An 8,102-nucleotide genomic window follows, 5' to 3' on the forward strand; every position below is an offset into this window, starting at 1 on the left:
TTGGAAAGGGGAAAATCAGCAACTTTCAATGGAGAATCCTAGCCAACAGCACCCTAACCAAGTGAAAAAAGCTAACATGGCTGGTGATAAATCATATTGAAGTGACGTAGCCCTCTTGATACAGTGAGAAAAAACACTTCACCTCTCTGGATTTCATCCTCCAAATTCAGAGTACCAGTGTAACCATGAGAGAAACACCTAACAAATCCAAACTGAGAAATATTCTATAAAATACATGACCAATTCTCTTCAAAACTTTCAAGGTCATGAAAAATGAAAGAATACTACAATAAAGAAAAATTCTACCAATGAAACTAGGACACAATGTTTTCTTATCCTTTAGATTTTTCAATTCACACATACTGAAAGATCTCTTTTACACTTATTTAGGCATGGATTTTTATCATTGCATCATTCTTATGTTATATACACAAAAAGATAAATTGTTGCATTAGATAAATTGTTTAAAGTACTGCTAGAACTTCTTTGGGTTCAAATTTTAACTCTTCTGAATCACTTTTGTACTCAGAATCATTTGGATATCATAATATTGTCCTTTGTGCTATTATGCATGCTGGTGATGCAGTATTTCTTAAAAGAATACACCTCTGATGTCTCCAGGGCTTTTCCCTAGCAAATGATACTGCTCTGTTGAGTTTTAAAGTGCATACTCATGCAATGACAGCTACAGGTGACAGTGATTGTAAGATAGCATACATCCCAATTTCAAAGGTGTGAAAATATGCATCTCTTAATCAGTGAAAGATGAAAGACTTCTCACGGAACTGAAGGTGTAGTCAGTAGAGCACTTGCCTAGCATGCATGAGACCCTGAGTTCCAGCCCAAGTACAGAGAAAGAATAAGAAAAGAAAGAACTTCTCACGGTGGCCCTGTTTCCCTCCATATTTCTTTTCCAGGTGGAGGAAAAAACTTACCTTTTTTAAGTCCCTGCTTTTCTGGTCTTTGTTACTATGGGTAACCTAACTCAATCCCAAACTGAAATATGATTCTTAAAAATATGTTGCCATTATTTCTTTTTTCACTGTACCTTACTCTTCTCTAATGTCAACCTTGGCTTAGCAAGTCAGGTATAAATTTCTTTACCTTTCAGGTGGCCCAACATTTCACTAATGTCATTACTGTCATTTTAACCTTAAACTTAGCTTTCCTGAAGCAAATTTTCCATCAGTATCCCTTTGAAACTGAACTCAGAAAGCACACCCACACCCCTTCACATATACCCTATTTGTATAAAAATTTGTTATTTTTAAACATGAAGCATAGTATCACCTCTGAGATTACTGATAATGCCTTTCTCTACTGAATACTTGATCAGATATATATTGCTTGGGCTTACGAAAAGAAATTGGAGTTGCTGGCAAGTGAAATAAAATTAAAGGAGAATTTAAAAATCAGAAATGTAGAACATATTTCCAGAGTAAAGAAGATTCAGGAGAAATTAATGGGTGCTTTGTACTGCTTGTCACACATTTCTTAAGAAAAAAATACTTTTCCTTTTTCTGGAAAACGAAGTACAAGTTGTCAGTGACAACCATCTATTAAGAAATTTCCTTTTGTGATAGAGTGAGGATTTTTTTCCCTAGAGGTAAATTATTCAACACAGTTAATTTGAATCCGTGTTTGAGCCTGAGATGAAGTTATCAATTTTACCATTTTCCCTTAGTCTGTCCTGATACTATCATTGCTTGAGATTCTGGTACCCATAGCAACAGCCACTGTTTCAGACATCATTCCCCCAAGCAACAAAACATGGCCAAGGACTGACAATCAACCACCTGTGTATCTCCAGGTGTACTTTCCTGGGCTGGAGGACCAAGTCACATATCACTTCAAAGTTTTGAAAAGTTCAGTTACCAACGAATTGAGAAGTTTGTTCAACCCTTTTGAGAGGCATATAGAAGGGGAGGAAAATGAGGAGAGGAAAGGACAAGCCTAAACATTGTAAAGTACAATGAGGCAAACTTAATTAGTCTAGAAGTTTCTTCTTTCCACCACTGCACTGCTATTCGAAAGGCGTTTTGTGACCCTCAAACTTAACCAAAAGGAAGGAACTTAGAACATTTGCATTTTTCTTGCAAAAGAACAAAGATAAAAATAATTATGCTGCCTCTGTACCAAGATTTTCCTGCCAGGGATTCTTGAAGAAAAGCTGCAAAATGTAGCATTACAAGTAGTGGCTTGTAATAACTATGTATAATCACAATTCTCTTTGAGTTTTACAGATGGGGAAATCCTGTTTTTCCAGGTAAAGTAAAAAGATATTTCTAAGTGGACTTCTCTGCATTATCTTGGAGAGTTCCTCCAAATCACAGGAAAAGGAAAGATGGGCTGAAGAGGGAGCCCTGAGAACAAGACTGAACCAGTCTGGTATCAGCTATAGATTCCAGAAAAGAGATCACAGCGGCTACAGTTCAGTGTATAGACTACAAGACAGTATGCATGGAAAACTTACAGGCTTCTCTGTCCACACTTTCAGATTAACTGAATTTGCAGGGAGAGCATATGTGTTCTGTAGCTACGCCCTTTACCTCTTGTGCCTGCAGTGAAGCTACTCCCAGTGAAAAACATCTGAGTGATTGTGCACTCTCTGGGGATTTCCAGCCCTAGGGTCTTTCTAGGTATTCAGTGCCAACCCAGGTAATAGTGTTGCTGCCTGTGTGGGGGATAGAGTCTGAACAGAGGGATTCAGGTGTACAAGTGTTGAGTGCCTTCCTGGGAGGTGCCTTGCTACCTGTTACATAGTTGTGTTGCTAATTCTGAAGGCCTCTTTCACAGGAGAAGGATTTTGGCTGATGTTTAGAAGCCATCCCCACCCTTGGCTGGAAGGCACACCTGTAATTAGGGGAAAGACTACAGTGATTAGTGCTGTCTTTGAGAGTGGGGGGATTTCCCTCCCTTCCGGTGTGGTTACCTGGCTGGATTCCCAATCTACTTACACAATTATCCTTAGCCCATTGATATACCTGCAGGGTAACAGAAAGAAAGTAAAACATGCATCAGAAAATCTGTGTTCTTGTCCCAATTCCATAACTTCTCACCTGTGTGGACTCCCTTTTTCTCACTGACAAAGACACAGTTATACTTTCAGGGAAGGGGAGTGGGGGGAAGATAGGGCAAAAGGGAAGGTAGATATATCAAGGAATGATATAATGCATGTATGCAAATGTTGTAGTGAAACCTATTAATAACTACAATTAATGTGTGTTAATGATTATAATAAAGAGTCCAAAAAGTAAAAATTCAAACTACAAACTAGAAGAGGAACTTCAGAAAACATAAAAATTTCTAAAGGACTAAAATACATAATTAAGCAATTCCCACAAATCAATAAGAAAAGGGCAAATAATCTGGTAGAAAAATTGCCAAAAGATATAAGGAAGCAGAAATGATCCACTATATTAATTTATCACTCCACTAATAGATTTTGATTCAGAGTTTGGAAGGTATTCTAGACCAGATGACTCATAGATTTGTCAATAGAAATGTGTGGTCTCTTGATACCAGGTATTGTTTACTTGTAATGTCAAAATAGACAGCATTTCCAATGTAAATTCATTTTTCTTTTGAGTTTCAAATATCACAAAATTGATAAAAAGTATTTCAAAAAAACCCCAACCAATATAAATACTTGTAATAAAATGTTTAACCTGGGGGGAAAGACATGGTCATAATACCTGCCTTTCCTATTTCATGAGGTTCTTATAAAAATAGAACACAATAATGTAAATAAAAGAATTTGAGTTTCAAAGTGCCACTTTTATTTTAGTTTGTCAACGTCACCAGATATGGGGAAGTCCATAAGGCTGGTTTTCCATTATCATTGTAGTCCAAGGTGAGTTAGTCAAAGAGGTATTCTGCCATGCTATCTTCCAGGGCTCTCATCTTGTTTCCCAGAATGAAGAAATAGTAAACATTTGTGTATTATGGTAAACTATAAGTTTTCAGGTAAAGTTGAGGATCCCTTTGTTTTAATACATGCTCAATCCCATTCCTTTTACTTCCTCAGAGGCACTTTGTGACCAGTGAATGGTCACAAAGACCCCATGAAATCCTTCCACACCATCCTAATCCTCCTGCACCCATTGTTTAGAAAGGAAGATTAATGTGTTTTCCAGGGGCCCGTGGAATACCTTTTCTCTCCACCTGTGGAGATATGAGCAGCCTGTGGATGGGACATAGGTGGATAGACAGAATCCTGGATGCATGGGGATCTGCCCTCATTCTCAAAATGAGAGTTACACACATACACACACACAAACTCTACTGGACACTTTCATTTCCTTAAGAACTAAAAAATAACTTTATTGGAAGTTAACAATCAAACTGAAAGGCCCAAACTAAAGGAAACTTGCTGAAAAGGCAATATGTAGGCCTGGCCTGGTGACCCACCGGGTAAGACTCCCTGGCATGGGCTGGGGTACAGTCCTGTTCAGTTGTTGTGGTGGCTGTGGCCCAGGGTGAGCCAGTCAAAGAAGAATTCAGCCAGGTGGTCTTCTCGGGCCTCCATCCTGCACAGGTTGGTCAGGTAGTCGCCCAGCTCACGGATGATCAAGACCTGCTGATGCAGAAAGTGGCGCTGCAGGAAGTGACAGAGGTGGGGGTCCCCCTTTTCAGTGCCCAGGCGGTGCAGCTCCAGGAGGCTCTGGTTTATATTCTTCTCCAGGTGCAGGGCACACTCCATGGCCTGGAGGCCGCTCTGCCAGTCGTCACGATCAGGCTTGGTGATGTTATGGAGGTGGACACGGCCTCCACGCTGGTTCTGCAGCGCCATCAACTTCTCAGCACGATCTCTCCACTCATGCGAACGATGCAGAAAGAAGCTGGAGAAGTGCTCCAGGGCCACTTCGTGGCGGTCACAGTAGAAGGCCATGGACAGGTAGACGTAGGAGGCATACAGCTGCAACTGGATCTGGCTGTTGATGGCGGCCTCGCATTCCGGGTGATAGTTGTGGCGCACCTGCGATGGCTCTGTGAGGGCCATGGAGGGCAAAGGCTGCTGAAAGACACAGACGGTGGTAAAAGGAGAAATCAGTGGTGGCTGTGGAGCCTGCTAGGGGCCCCCAGGGTGGGTGAGGGCGGGTTAACCGAGGAGGGTAGGCTGGTCAAGGTCCTTGTCAAACCCACCTCAGGCAGAATCTAAGCGGATAATGGTGGACAATGGTGGCCGGAAGCCAGTAATGGCGGCAGGAAGTGAGCAATAGAGGCAATGGGATGGAAAACCTTGAAGCAAGGTAGGTGGTCAGGAGCGGCACTGTAAAGTCGAGTTCCATCAGCAACTAGGGCAACTCTGTGCTGACCCTATGACCTATATAATATTTTTATAAGTTATTTATGAATACAAGGGTAAGTTTTTGTGTGAATCACCTGAATAGATTCAGGGATAGAGGGTGGACAGGGTGGGGGCAGAGAATGCTAGTGCAGAGTTCCATCAGCAACCCAGGCAACACTGCTCTGAGCATTCCCAGAGTATCTAAAAAGAAAAATAGCTCTAATGAGATATAATTTATACCCCTTGGAAAAATCACCCTTGGAAAGTAAACATTTCCATGACTTTTAGTACATTCCTGGTGCTTTTCCACCACCACCAAAATCTCATTTCAGAACTTTCTTATCACTCTAAGATAAAATCCCCTATCCATTAGCAGTCATTCTCCATCTTGCCTCTCCTGCAATTCTGGCAACCACTACTGTAATTTCTGTTTCTATAGATAACCTTATTATGGACATTTCATATAAATGGAATCATAATACATGTGGCCTTTTGGGCATGACTTCTTTGACTTTGCATGATTTTTATTCTTCATCACCCCCCTTTTTTTGTTTGTTTGTTTTGGTATCAGGGATTGTACTCAGGGGCATTCAACCACAGAGCCACATCCCCAGCCCTATTTTGTATTTTATTTAGAGACAGGGTCTCACTGAATTGCTTAGAGCCTCACTGAGTTGCTAAGGCTGGCTTTGAACTCATGATCCCACTGCCTTAGCTGCTGGGATTACAGGTGTGCGCCACTGCACCAGCTATTTTGCATTCCTTTTATTGGTGAATAATATTCCATTGTATGGATATATCACATTTTATCTATCCTTTCACCAGTTGATAGACATTTGGTTTTATTTCCATTTTCTGGCTATTATGACAAATGCTGCTATGAATATTTATGTACAAGTTTTTACATGAACATATTTTCAATTTTGTGGAACTGCTGTAGTATTTTCCAAAGTGGCTACATCATTTTACATGGCCACTAGCAATGTATGAATATTCTATCTGAAATTTTGAAAGGGACTGCATTGGATCTGTAGATAATTTGGGAGATTGTTGACATCTCAATACTATTAACTTTTTCAATGCATAAACATGGGATAACTTTCCATTTATTTAAGTCCTGGATCTTTTTAAATGTAGATTATTTAGACTGGGGTCAAAATTCTGAATTTCTAAACATTGCAGGTGATGTCAATGCACACTCTTGAGTAGCAATGCTCTAAAAGGGAGGAGTAGGCCTCCATCCCTTATCAAGGTTTAGAGATAAGGAAGACACATACCTTGGTCTCTACAAACACAAATGCCTGTCCTAACCTTGAAAAGAGTGCTTATGTCAGTTACACTAGCTGTGGATGAAAGGTTTCAAAATTTAAAAAAAAATGTTTATTGCATGTCCTTTTTAGAGTAGTCTTCTGGATTATCTCCGCTTCTCACTCTCTGAGCTATTTTATAACTCTAAATTATAGAAAACTAATAATAATGCAAATCAATCTTGTCCGCAGGCATGTAATTAATTCTTGACTCATTTTGCATCTATTTGTATACTTGTTTCAGCATTTCTCTTGCCTATATATGCATAGTTCTTAAACCATTTGTAACATCTTACTGGTTTCTTCATTAATACATTTTTCACATGTATATATTTTATATTTATATAAGAGTCATCATTTTACTCCCTGCTTTTAATTATCTTTTAACACTCCTCATTCCCATACCTACTCCACCAGGAATACAGAGCTCATGGGAGGTGGTTAGCGAATAAAGTACTTTTATGATTTGCTCGTTAGAGGTATGATTCCATATTACCATTTGGGAAGTAAAGGCAAAGAATTCTTGACTGCAATATAGGCTGTGAAATCATGGCATTTCTTGGGAGGAGAAGGTAGGGGTACTTTGGGGATGCAGGGAATTAGTGAGAACCAGCAGAGGACAGAGATATTTAGAGAGCAGGCCATAGGATTAAATTAAGTAATCATAACAAATAGATACATAGTCAGTGTTGGGTAGAGGCTGGTCTGGTACACATTGGAGAGGGCAGAGAAGTAGGGGTAACAAGTAAAGACCTTCAGATAACTGGAATCCACTGACAACCAGCAGAGTGATGAGAGCTTCCAGACAGAGAAAGTAGTTAGCAGAGTTTAGAAGAGTAAAGGGTTGACAGACTCACATAGGAATTTGACAGGCTGCGATGCATGATCTAGGAAGGAGGTAGAAACCTGAGCTTTCAGAGCCAGCTTTCAGAGCCATCAGCACTTTTATGCATCCTAAATGATACCCCTTAAAGGGGTATCCATCCATACTGAGGGTGTAGAGTATCCAGGTCTGTGCCATGGGTTCTATCTTCCAGAAAACATTGCTTCTAGCTGCTGATCAGATGTAGGGAAGCTTAATACATCCTGGTTGGCTCCACTATAAGTCAGCTTTTTAGTACAAACGTCATAGGAAAGTTATTTGGCAGTTCCTATTTGGTTGGACATTAATAAGATACATCCAACACCCACACCCATTATATTCTGAAGAAGAAAAATTTTCTTCCAGTCTCCAATTCCTCACTGTTCTGTTCTGGGGAGAAAAGGGGAATCATTATTTTAAAGAACAAAGGAAAGGTCTTTGAACTTAAATATGACCATGATATGTCATCGATTTATGATGGTTGATACTAGTTCACTTGAATATATAGTATCTCAGGGGTTACAACCTTTCATATTCATTCAATGTGCTAGATATGCTCCATTTGATTTTCTAGGACTACTCTCTGTCTTCCAAGTTACTCAGAGGTTTGAGAGGGGAAGGCCAACCTGTATGGCCTTCAATC

The 8,102-nt window shown here is 40.0% G+C and overlaps 1 pseudogene; it reads right to left on the minus strand.

The window, feature by feature from the left end:
- Nucleotides 1–4,450: 4,450 nt before the first annotated feature.
- On the minus strand, nt 4,451–5,002 carry LOC114086137 (ferritin heavy chain pseudogene; annotated as a pseudogene).
- Between the last annotated feature and the right edge of the window lie 3,100 nt (nt 5,003–8,102).

The sequence above is a fragment of the Marmota flaviventris genome, chromosome X (assembly GCF_047511675.1).
Source record: "Marmota flaviventris isolate mMarFla1 chromosome X, mMarFla1.hap1, whole genome shotgun sequence".
Taxonomy (NCBI): Eukaryota; Metazoa; Chordata; class Mammalia; order Rodentia; family Sciuridae; genus Marmota; species Marmota flaviventris.